At 44.1% G+C, this 12,312-nt stretch overlaps 1 protein-coding gene across 45 annotated transcripts in view; it reads right to left on the bottom strand.

Annotated features, from left to right (window-relative positions):
* Window positions 1-12,312, bottom strand: part of MAGI2 (membrane associated guanylate kinase, WW and PDZ domain containing 2) — a 1,307,576-nt gene that overhangs the window by 722,629 nt on the left and 572,635 nt on the right. For 4 of the 45 annotated variants that reach the window (XM_072759850.1, XM_072759868.1, XM_072759870.1 and 1 more), the window contains exon 1: window positions 1,482-1,748. The exons of 39 other annotated variants lie outside the window; for them this stretch is intronic. The gene's annotated coding sequence lies outside the window, so the exon portion shown is untranslated. Of the gene's footprint in view, window positions 1-1,481; window positions 1,749-2,504; window positions 2,599-12,312 lie in introns of those variants that run through there. 2 more of the 45 variants (XM_072759878.1, XM_072759879.1) reach the window with 1 other exon arrangement.

The following is a 12,312-nucleotide window of genomic DNA, read 5'->3' as shown; positions in this document are numbered from 1 at the left end:
TTTCCATAATGCAGTTAAAATCATTGTACGAGAAGTCTTACTTGTCATAACGTAGAGGTGACTTCAAGCCATTTTTTCAGGAAGCCTTGAAATGTTTTCCAAATTCCTATAGTTAGGGAACTATCATACAATTTAAAGAGTTATTGTTTCTGCACCGTGCGCACACTATTGTACTATTTTGCATTCTCGGGTTGTCCTCTCTCGTGGATGGATAGTGCTGTACTTCTTCCCTTAAATATGAAGAGCCCACCCCCTCCCTCCTGAACTCACTCCACACTCATACAATCATCTTAGAATGTTGTATAATAGAGAACAGCCAATCTCACCCCCACGCCCCCCCTACACACACACACACACACACACACACACACACACACCCGCCGCCCCAAACAACACATTCTCTTAACCAGAGTCTCAAACACTCAGCTCTCTCTGCTAAAGCGCATCCTGCCTCTGCTGGTTGGAGTTTTCACAAACCCAAGCCTAAATAAAGGAGCAGTGTAGCTGCTGTAGCACCTCCACTCCCTGCTCAGCACAGGAATTCCTTAATAGGCACATGAGTCCTACAGGACAGTAGTGCATTACCTCCCTGCCTTCTAACTCTGGGACACGATCCTTGTCCCAGCACGACGAGTCACAATCCAAAAATAGGGGGTGGGGGGGGGGGAAGGGTAAGATAGAAGAGGGCAGCTTTATCTTTTCAGAGATGGATGACGGGCAAGCATCCCTATGTTTTTCACCTGTCACTTTCCATGCGGAGAGTCCAGACGCAAAGTGTCACACACGCGTGCATCTGTCCCCGGAGAAATTGTTTACCAGCCCACTAGACAACAACCCAAAGTGCTTTATGTCGTGCCCAAAGAAATGTAATCCGCGCTTTTGAAAATGGAAACGCGATGGCCAGGAGCATCTCTTCGGCTGGCCTTGCTGGGTAGTTTGCACTTGAAGTAAACCGGTCCCCACCCACACCCCGTTCACCCGGAGATGCAAAACGGCAGGTGAGCTGGACGCCACCGGCAGCCCATCCGCCCCCACCGGGGAGGGCACCGCGGGGGCACCTCGGGCTGGAGGAGGGCTCGGCAACCCGAAGGGACCATCTCCTCAGCGCTGGGAGGAGAGACATGGAGCCATTTTTCACGAGGTTCACAAGCAAACGTCAGCTCACAGCTGCTGGTGCACCGCCGGAGCCCGGAGCGCATCTTAATGTGGCCCAGCGGGACCCGGCCGGTCACCCTCCCGGCACCTGTTCTCCGAGAGCCCAGCACAGCACAGCACAGACCTGACGCTCCGCTCCGAGCATCGCCCTGATGGAGCCTCTGCCAAGTGCACGGCACAGACCTGCATCCAATTCAAAACTAAATGCCTCTCCCCCATTTCCTCTTCAAATCATGTGAATCAGACACTTCTGAGCTGATAGTTCAAAGAAAAAAAAAAAAAAAAGGAAGAAAGAAGAAAGAAGAGGAAGAGGAAGAAAAACCCACCTCTGCCCACTCCCCAGCCTCCTGCAGCTTCTTGACTAGCACCTCTGGGCAGTTCAGGACCGAGCGGGTTCCCGAGTGCACAACGGCAAACTGGCAGACAAGTCCCCCGTCACAGAAAGCACAGGCGACGCTTTCTTTGTAAAAAAAAAAAAAAAACCACGGGAAAATACAGAGGCTGGAACAAAAGGCAGTGTCCCCGCACAGCGAGACGAGGCATCGCGCGCCCGCCTTGCGCGCCTCCGCCCGAGCGTCGGGGCGGCCTCGGCATCCGCGGCGGCGACCCCCGCGTCCTCCCCGGGCCGGGCCGGCGGGCGGGCGGGCCGGCGGGCGGGCGGGCGGGCGGGCGGGCTCGGGGGCAGCCGGGGGCGCGCGCCCTGGGGGTCGGGGCCGTTTCAAACTTAGCATATTTGGTCTCAATTAGGTGGAAAATGGAGACAAGGCGGCGCAGCCCGAGGTCTCGGGGCGCCGTGGCAGGCCGAGGAGCGCCGGCTCAGCAGGTCCCGCGCGCCCGGCCGAGCCCCGCAGCCCCCCGCCCGCCCCGCCCGCCCCGCCCGCCCCCGACCCCGACCCGCGGCGCCCAACAAAAGCCCCAGCCCGGCGGGCGGCCCCGCGGGGGCGCGGCAGGTCGGGGCTCGCTCACCTGGAGCCCGGCGCCCGCGAGGCCCGGGGCCCGCCCGTCCCGCCGCACCTGGCCATGCTCCTCGCTCCGGCTCGCCGCGAGCCACCTGTGCCGGCGCGCCCCGTCCTCCCGTCGGCGGCCCGGGCGCGAGCAGAGCAGCCGCGGCCCGGCCTCCGCGCCCCCCGCACGCGCCCCGGCTCTGCCTCGTCGAGCCGCGCAGACACGAACCGCGAACCGCCGCGGACGCTTTTGTTTTCCCTCCTCTCGGAGGCGAGGCGAGGCGAGGCGAGGCGCGCGGCGCTCGGCCCGCCCGCCCCCGCCCGCGCCCGCGCCCGCGCCCGCGCCCGCCCCCGCCCCCGCCCCCGCCCCGGGCCTGCCTCGGTCCGCCCCGCCGCAGCCCCCACCTGCAGCCTCCGCGCCGCCCGCCCCGCCGGGGGCCTGCCCATCGCCCCGCGCACCCCGCCCGCCGCGGGCTCCGGGGCTCCCCCGCTCGGGAGGGGGCGGCCCTCGGCGCGGTCAGGTGACCCCGGCGGGGCGCGGGGCGGGGCACGCGCGGGCACAGCCTCGGCACCACGCGGCCAGGACGCCCGAGCTCCTGCACACGAAGGCACTGGGGTCCCCTGTTCGCCAGGGCGAGAAGCTAACACGGGGCCAGGAGGTGCAGTTAAAGTTCCCGGGGTTAATCCCAGGCCGCGCCTGCAGACCTGGAGCATCACTTTCTTCTTCCTCGCAGGGTCAAAGAACCCGGCATTGCGCCGTCTACGCGCCTCTTTCCTTTGACATTCGGTTCAACTTATCCCAAAGTTGAGGACCAGCAAAGACCAAATCAGAAGAAGAGGAGGAAGGAGGAGGAGGAGGAGGGACAGGAGCAGGAGGAGAGAAGACAAAGAAGTGACAGGAAACCAGACTATAGAGCAGGAGACAAGTCAATGGTTTCCGATTGTAGAATTAGATTTAATAATGAGTATTTTTTTTTTTTTTTGCTCTTAGGCAAATTACTTTTCCTTTCTTTATTAAGATTTTATTTATTTATTTATTTATTCTTGAGAGACGGGCACAAACACAGGCAGAGGGAGAAGCAGGCTCCATGCAGGGAGCCCGACGTGGGACTCGATCCCGGGCCCCCAGGATCGCGCCCTGGGCCCAAGGCGGGCGCTACACCGCGGAGCCACCCGGGCTGCCCTAACTTCTCCTTTCTCCGCTTCAGTGTCGCTGTCTAAAAATGGAAAATCGGGGTATTACATGCAGCATCTCCCCTCCCCGCCCATGAAGCAGCCTGGCAGAGAAGGGTGTCCAGGTAGCTACACCCCACCCAGGGCACCAGGTACAGAAGCACCTGGGAACACTTGCGTTGGCCTTGTACAGTCTTGAACATGAATTCATAGTCGAGTGAGTATGCCACCACCCCCAGGTCCAAAGTTTCTGGGAGCCAGGACACAGCATCTCTTTTATCTCTGCCATTAAATTAGGAATGCAATGGGTCCTGCTCTTAGAAACACTGCAGAGAAAAAAAAACAAAAAAAACAGGGTAATCTCCACAAACTATTTTGACAACTGAAGGTAAAAACTACTTTATGAAGCTAAATGACAAGTCATTAGAAGGAGATCAACAAGTTCGGTGATGAGAACGAGTATCAGAAGAAGAATCCCTAGTGCGGCCTTTGGTGTTTCATGCGCGGATTCTTAATTTCAAGAACACGGTGACATGGGTGCCCCACAAAACAGGAGAGCTGACACGGAAGCACATTTATTCCCTGCCTCAAAAGATAACATTTCAAACTCTTACACAAACAGCCTCTCGTTCTCTTGAGAGTGATGTCAGGAGAGTGCTGCATTTACTGCTGGGACCAGGCACTCCAGCTGAAATACACCCAGGCCCCTCCATAAACACCACTCAGGGGTAGACATGGGATGAGTAACAGCTATTCACTGTTCTCGCTTGTTTTGTATTTTAAAAGCTTTACCTTGCATGGAAAAGATCCTATTTAAGCTTTTAAAATAAATTATATGCTAACTGGCTGCAAATTTAGCTTTAGTGTGTGCTACAAAAATTGGCACCAAAACATTAGACAATAAAAAAAGATCTTTCCTCAGAAAAGTAAGTTGGCTTAGGCAAATTTAGGAAGACCTAAAATTTTGTAGGGTAAAAACATAAAGGATTTCATTTTACAGACTCTGCTAACCAAACCGGTTGTTCTTTAACCTTTATTTTTCCTTTCTAGCATTGGATGTCTTCATTTTGCATTTCCTTTTTTTTTTTTTTCCCTTCTCCACCTCTCACCCCCTGGCCTTTCTTCTTTTGACCACAGTGTCACTTTCCTTGAATGTGCAAAATGTTGATATCAGAGAAAGAGTAGGAAAGACTCTTCTATTATGTCAGATAATGTATGGGTTTTAAGTCAACCTCCAGCGTATGGCAACTTTGAAGCTCCATGCTATTCTAACAAAGAAGCATGATGAAAAATGGACTCTAGACTGCATCCTTTTTTATTATTATTAAAAATCAAAGGATCTTGATTTTAAAAAGGCTTATTATAGTGCACCAATGACGGACCAGTGCAAAAAAAGAAAAGGATGAAAATAATTTAGCAAAAACTGTACAGCAAATAACCTCAGTCATCTTTTTAAAACATCTCCATTACTCAAGGTACAGACAGAGTGTGAAATAAAACCTTTACTCATGCATTCATTCATTCCACCAATGTTTATTGAGCACTTCCTTTGTGTTAAGCACTACTCTAAGCACTGAAGGGTACAGGTAAATAAAACAGAGTCTGAACACTTTCAGAAAGAGATAATATGTCCCACTGACCTACAAGAGATGTCAGTGCAAAATGTTATGGAAGGTCAGAAAAGAGTGCGTGTTGGGGGGGAAATTCTTCTTAGTGGGATGCGGGATGGCTACAACAGCATAGGTGACATTTGAACTGGGCCTTTAAGTATGTGTTAGTTTTGTAGGTAAGAAAGCAGATGCGGGATGATTTCAGGCCACAGGACGCAAAAAGCATGCCCCGACACCTGCGTGCAGCGTGGTATGGATGGAATACAGGCTGCTTGGGGGACAGTGGTTTGAAAGGCAGATGGGAACAGGCCGTGCTTTATTTGAGATGCAACGGCAAGCTACGTGAGTGAGGATCCTTGGCTGGTAAATTATTTGTTTTATAAAGATGGTTTTGGCAGCAATGTGGAGGGTGGATTACAGCCTTGTTTCCCAAACTTTCCTAATGATGAGAATTACCTGTAAGTAATAGCAAATACACAGATTTTTGGTTCTACTCCAAATCCAGAGAAGGTCAGGGATCTGAATTTTTAACAAATGTCCTAGGTGATTAGACATAAGGATAGTTACACAGAGAGTTAATATTCTCAGGATCATCATTAAGCCAAATAAAAGACTTCTGCTTCTTTTACCCTTAAATAAGGAATTTTTACATAAAAGCTGAGAACACTTATCAGAATCAAATGTGATGAATGTGCTTATTTTGAGCCATGAAACAAAATTATATAAAATAGCCCATGCAATCTCATTCCTATCTTATCTTATGTGAAACCTTGTGTCCTGTGAGGCTGAACTGATTTATCATCGTTCACTCCCATCGGGGTCTCTCTTATGTCAGTGCTTTTGATTCCCCTTCCTGGTATGACCTCCCATTCCTTTTTCCATCTTCACCTTATCCTTCAAGGATTTCCTGCTACCATCAGGCACGTGAATTCACCCCTTCTCTAGTATAGTTTATATTAAGGTGTATTGATATTACAACAGCAGAACCAGAAATAATTCTAATATCTAACTCTCATATTTGTGCTAAGGGATTTAGTTTTTTTTACATTGTCACCATCATTCCGTGAGGTACTAATCCCACCACTTAACCATTGAGGGAAGTAAAGTCTGGAGATGTGAAATAATTCACCAAAGGTCAGAAAATTAATATGTTTCTGGATTAGGACCCATGTCAGTCTCTGCTACATGATTAATATAATACCATATCTTATCCCGAAATATCTGGAACCCAAAATTTAGTAGTTGATTAAATCAGTAGATAAATGTTATTACTTTTTTGTTTTCTCCCACTGTGCATACCAATGGCTCTGGCTCAAGAGTTGGCCTCTGTCTCTGGGTTTAAAGCCCTTCTCTGCCACTTTCAAGCCAGTGTGACCCAAGGGGAGTCCTTTAATGTCTCTGTGCCGCAGTTTCCCAAACTATCTCATAGTTTCATTTGAAACTTCAATGAGAATTCATGCTAAGTATTTAGTACCATGCCTAAAACAATTAGATATTCAATGTTAATTATTATTTTTATTATCAATATTGTTGCTGTTATTAAAAAACGAGAAGCAAATTTTCAGTTTATCCCCCCCCCATGAGTTTTCCATCTCACCCAGAGATATTAAGAGGTGAAAAAGCACCACTGACTCTCTGTATTATTAAATGCAGTTATATAGCTTTCACTCTAGTTTACAGAGCTACAATTGATTTGATCAAATTAGGGAGATGCACCAACTACTATTTAACTAATCATAAACTACTCATATTGCTTTATTATTAGATCTGTAATGTATGGTCTCCTGAGATATTTGTGATGGTTTCCTGGCAGGCAGAAAGTAGAAATTACACAATTTTTTAAAAGCCAGTACTTGCATTTTAGCAATAAGCTAACTATTAATTCTTCTTAAAAATCAATTATGCCTGCTTTTTGTACAAACTACTGCCTTTTTTCCCCCAAAACAAATATTTCCAATATTTCTATGGAACATTTCCTTACCTCCTGAGATATGTTTACCAGCAAACAGAATTTCTTCTAACTATGCAGCATTCTTGTCAGTTAAGTGCATGCTTAGTGTAGATATGGTATTGTGCTTATATGAAATCAAAACCAAATGAACAGTAGGTGTTATTTGTGAGTGGGAAAAAATTCTGCATGAGAACTATGGTTGTCACATTTTTGTAAACTTTAGACAAGCACAACCTCAAGAAAATTCCCTTCTTTTCTTATTCAGTTATATAAACTGTTGATCATAATAGGGAATGATTCTACTGTTAATGGTTTGTGAGAGTGTGGACTAAGTGATTGGTGTATTACTTCATAAACCATTGGGTGGGCATGTAGATGACTTCTGGGTTGGCAGTTGTAGTTCATATTTGCTGAGTCCAGATCTCTGAGAACTCTCTCCCTGCCTTATAGGCTGCATAACAATTTTCATCAAAACAATCACATGTTTTTAACTGCTTATGCCAAATTAATGCATTTTCAGTTATTGTCAAAAGTATCCTATTCTACTTGAAGATAGTTATATATATGTGCATGCATGAATAATTATCACAGGCAATGGTTAAAGTTTGATTATCCCATTCTAAGAGAAGAAAAGCAAAAAGCAGAAAATTCCTGCTTTGGTCTTGACTAACCAGGCAAAGCAGGTGCTTTAAGAATGGCCTTTAAATATAGCGTGGTGTCAAACACACAGAGCCTTAGCAACCCTGGCTTCACCATTTCCTGCCTGTGTAATAGTAGATAAGTTACTCATCTCTAAAACAGTGATGATCTCTGTTGCATAGAGTTCTCAGGCATTCAATGAAATAATGAATATCAAGTGCTAGGCACAGTGCCCGGCACACTGTCCTACTACTACATCATCAGCAGCACCACCATTACCATCACATCATTATCATCATCATTATCACTACCAGGGCCACCATTGCCACCACTATCATCCTCTTCCTACTCATCATCATCACCAATCTTTCTCATGTACCAGAAGTTGCTCTAAATAAGCACAAAATAATGGTAGCTCCTGTTATTATTGTTATGATATCCTTTTCTTTTACTGGCTTTCAGTTCATTACACTGCATATCCTGAGCCTATTACCCTGATGTAAAACATACTATCCTATCCCAATAGTCCCTAATCAAAACAAAAGCTGATATTTAATACCGTTTAGTATGGGCAGCCCAGGTGGCTCAGCATTTAGTGCCGCCTTCAACCTAGGGCGTGATCTTGGAGTCCTGGGATCGAGTCCCATATCGGGTTCCCTGCATGAAGCCTGCTTCTCCCTCTGCCTGTGTCTCTGCCTCTGTGTGTGTGTCTCATGAATAAATAAATAAATAATCTTTTAAAAAATAATAATACTGTTCAGTACATGAAGTAGAAAAAAATTACACGCTTCCCTTTCACTAGTCTTTCCTTTCTGTAAACAAGTCTCAGGTTCAGACCTTGCACAGGGAAGATCCTCCTTGGATGATTTCTAAGTCTTCTGAAAGCAATTCATGAGGTATTAACAATCCTCACAAGAATATGCTTCATATGACTGACGAGACCAAAGCACAACAGAAGTGCCTTCTGTACTGAGTGGGCATAAATAAATTCCATTGTTGACAGCTGTCCTTTATGGATCTGCATTTCTGGTATCATAATGAATCATCCCACTTCTGACTTCTGAAAACTGAGATGAACTGTGATCTTTTATCTTCTCCACAGGCGCATACTTTTCTGTAACCTTTCATCTACTTTACCTTATAGACACCATCAGATAGACACAAAGGGGAATATATATAGGGTCTCTTGCTCTACGAAACAAACTTTGCCTGGGCTGAGCCTAGACAGGATTGTGAAGTGAGTGCAATATGTCGACCATACCTTCCACCCTTCCTTCCTCTGCCCTTGAAGTTACTCCCTTTAAATGGCACTTTCTCTATCTCCTTCCAAATCTTTCCTGACTTTGATTCTCATCTCATAACAAAACCAAAATTCAGTAGAATGTACTGTGTAAATCTGTGTTACCTGAAGTAATACTTATTGTCTTAGTGATTTGGATGGCTTATATAATCTCTTAAATGTAAACATTCCTTGGAAATAGAAACTAAATATGGTTTCCAAGAATTTTAAATCACTACTTGAAATATGTCTATTTAAATGAACTGAACTCAACAAACCATATTTCTTACAAAACCTAATTTCAAATCATGAAGGAAAATGAATAGGGAGGGAGCTATAGACTCTGACCTGACTACCACACATTGAAAAAAGGGGCAGTGGATGGCCACCTTGGTTTTGAATCATAGCTCCACCATGAACTGATTGTATGACTTTGGGCAAGATAGTTTAAGGCCATTAAGGCTCAATTTGCTCATTGGTAAGAAAGAGAATTTAGTTTCTAAAAACAAGTGCAATCATGAATTTGCTAGCACAGAATATGGCACATAATAAGCTCACAGGAAATAGGATTTTCCTTCTTGTTCTTCCCAAGTAGTGACTTACTGAATAGCTCCTTTTCTCTTTTTTTCTTTTTTCTTTTTTTTAGCTCCTTTTTTCTATGGGTCATCTCCCATGAGTTATCTGATCTGCTCATACCTCTTCAATTTACCTGACATTTATATTAGTATCTTTCATCATAAGCGGTTTCACTATTCAAGTAAGATAGGCTTTTGCAGAGGGTCTACATTTTAGTCAAGTAATCTACCTTTCTCAGGGTACCAGGGCAACTTAATAAAATCAAAATCAAATTAAACTGGATTGGGAAAGAGGGAGAAGGGGAAAAGGTAAAGAATGAAGAGAGGGTAGACAAAAAGAGAAAAGAGGGAAGAAATAGTTAAATGATCTATCTGGAGACCCAGAGGTGGTACCATAGGAGAGTAGAGAACGTTCAACTGAACTTTATTAGAATTCAAAAGACCTGGCCTTGGATTATTCATTTAATATCAGTGACCTTCTCTGTGAAATAAAGATATTGAACTTTTCCCAAGATCTCATCCAGCTCATAGATTTTGGTTTCATTAGATTAGAAAGTAAAACATTTCTTGAGGACTTTTCAATATCAAACCCCTTTAGTATATGATACTCAAGAGGGTGGGCTCCCATTGACTCAGTCCGACTTTGCTACTGCTACATACTCTACCTACTCTACATCTCTATGGTAGTATTACTATTCCTTCTTTAAGAGAAAGAGTCTTTGGCTCAGTGAGCTTTTCCAAAGTCAAAGAGGCCAAGGGCCAGAGCAGGGATTAACACCACCTTCTAATACGAAGCCCCAGGTACTTTTTATTGCACCATGCTGCCACCCTCTGGGACAGAAGTTGGGAATAGAGCTATATAGAAATTAAATTTTCATTGAATGATTCTACAATGATGTTCTAGATAAATGTGAAAAGTCCTGGAAATTTGAGGAAAAAAATGCCCTGTTACAGCAGTGATGTGCAGCTCAATGTTTAACAACTGACACTACGGAAAAACAAAAAGAAACAAAAAACCGATTTGTAGCATTTGTCAATTTCTGCAGAGTAAATATGCCACCGTAGCCAATTTCAAGCTATCAACTTAAAGTCACTGAACTGGAGATGGGGAGAGATGTACGTAAATCGCTCTTTCAAGGCAATGCTAGCCATTTCTTGCATATCACTGTGTGTATGTATGTGTGTGAACGTATCCATATGAATCTGAATTTATATTCTACCTTAATTTTCTTAAAAAAATAATGAAAACCTAAAATATAGGTCTATTTTTTTTAAGTAACGCTGAGTGCCATGTGTTTCAGTTATGCCCTAATAAATATCTTTTTTTTTTTTTTTGGTCAAATATACAGATTACTCATCTACCTCGTTAAGTGGCAATATATAACTGTCAATAATCCTGACAAAGAAGAGAGACCAGAACCCCAAGTTCCCAATATCAACCTTCTTATTTCTTTGTGGAATACTGGGTGGTTCTTATATTATTTTCAAATGACTACATTTTTTAAGATTTCTTCTGAGATGTGTGAGGTTTTCAAGGAACCTCCAAGGCAGGGTTCCTCCAGTAAATCAGCAGGTGACAACCACAGTATTTGCCAGTATTATCTCAGCCAAGGGCCATTAGGGAAACCTGAACAGAAAAGAAAGACAAAACTATCCTCTAGCCCTTCATTCCTTATTCCTCACCTTAAAGTGCCATAAGTGCATGAATTCCTCTGGAATAAAAGCAAGGTGACTGACAAGTTGTAGGGAAATTGCATGCATAATTTACATGGCACTGTGAGCAAGCAGAGGAGTTGTCATTTGTGTAGACGCCTCACAAATGATATTCGGATAGATTGCTTGAGGAATGACTCCTGATTGCTGAGACAATTTACTTCATCTGATTCGTTTCTTCTGATTGTGAGATACAGAAGTAAGACTATAGCAGAGGGTTAAATGTGAAGAGTATTCTATGTAAAAAAATTTGCACAAATGCTTGAATTATTGTCTATATAAACGTGCAGAAATTCCTCCCCATCTACTAAATAAAGGGAAAAGAGGAAGGACACTGAAAGCATCACTGCTGTTCAGAGGAAAATGAGATATGAACTGAGGAGCAACTCACTTTTTAAAAATTATAAGGGGTGAAAATCCTAAAATTTCTATTGTTATCTACAGCACAAATATCTACAGGTATCTACTTGTATCTGAGGTTAACCTACATAGTAAAAAAAAAAAAAAAAAAAAAGATGTTTAACTAAAAAGTTAAAATAAGAAAAAAGGTGTTTTACAATGGAAGAAAGAATGCTTAGGACTAAGCTAAGCTTAGTCGGCACCAGTACAGATGGCTGGGGAAAAAACCCAAAACTAGATCTTAGACACTAACGAGTTTTTGCTTTGAAATCGTCATGAACACAAAATAAATATTTTTCTTCAATTGCTATGTTTCTTATATGAAAGAGTTAAGTTAGAATAGGTCCTTGGAGCTTCTTTCTAAATGATTCTGTAAGACTCCACACTGCCCTGAGTTTTAGGCAACTCCATAAATAATGAACATGATAAAAATGAAATTTAAAAAATAAAAGCATGACTCAGATTTTTTGAAATGTGAGGTCTCTAAATTTTAAATTGTTAATTTGAGAAATAGAATTCATATCTAGTGAGATTACAGACAGCACAAACTTGAGTCAATCTGAGGTTCCTCCAACTCAGGAGAGTTCCCAACAAACAGGACAGCTAGAGTAGGAGGGGAGCGTGAGGATTCATCATAAATCCCTTAGGTAGAGCAAACAGATCCAGTAAACAAGTGGGTGCATGGTCATGTACAAGGACAATTTGAGGGTGACTTCCTAGCTTGAGTCTTGTGGATCTCCCTTCTCATTCTTCCTTGCCCCCAGCTCATTTCATCTGCTCAACCATCTTACATCCTATAGTCAACGAGAAATGGGTTAGTCCTTTGATAAAGCGCTGCAGATAAAATGAGTCTGATTTTGAGCAATTTTGAGTC

This window comes from Vulpes vulpes, chromosome 5, assembly GCF_048418805.1.
Source record: "Vulpes vulpes isolate BD-2025 chromosome 5, VulVul3, whole genome shotgun sequence".
NCBI classification, from domain to species: Eukaryota; Metazoa; Chordata; class Mammalia; order Carnivora; family Canidae; genus Vulpes; species Vulpes vulpes.
Note: the sequence above shows the minus strand (reverse complement) of the source record. Positions and strands in the feature narration are given on the sequence as shown.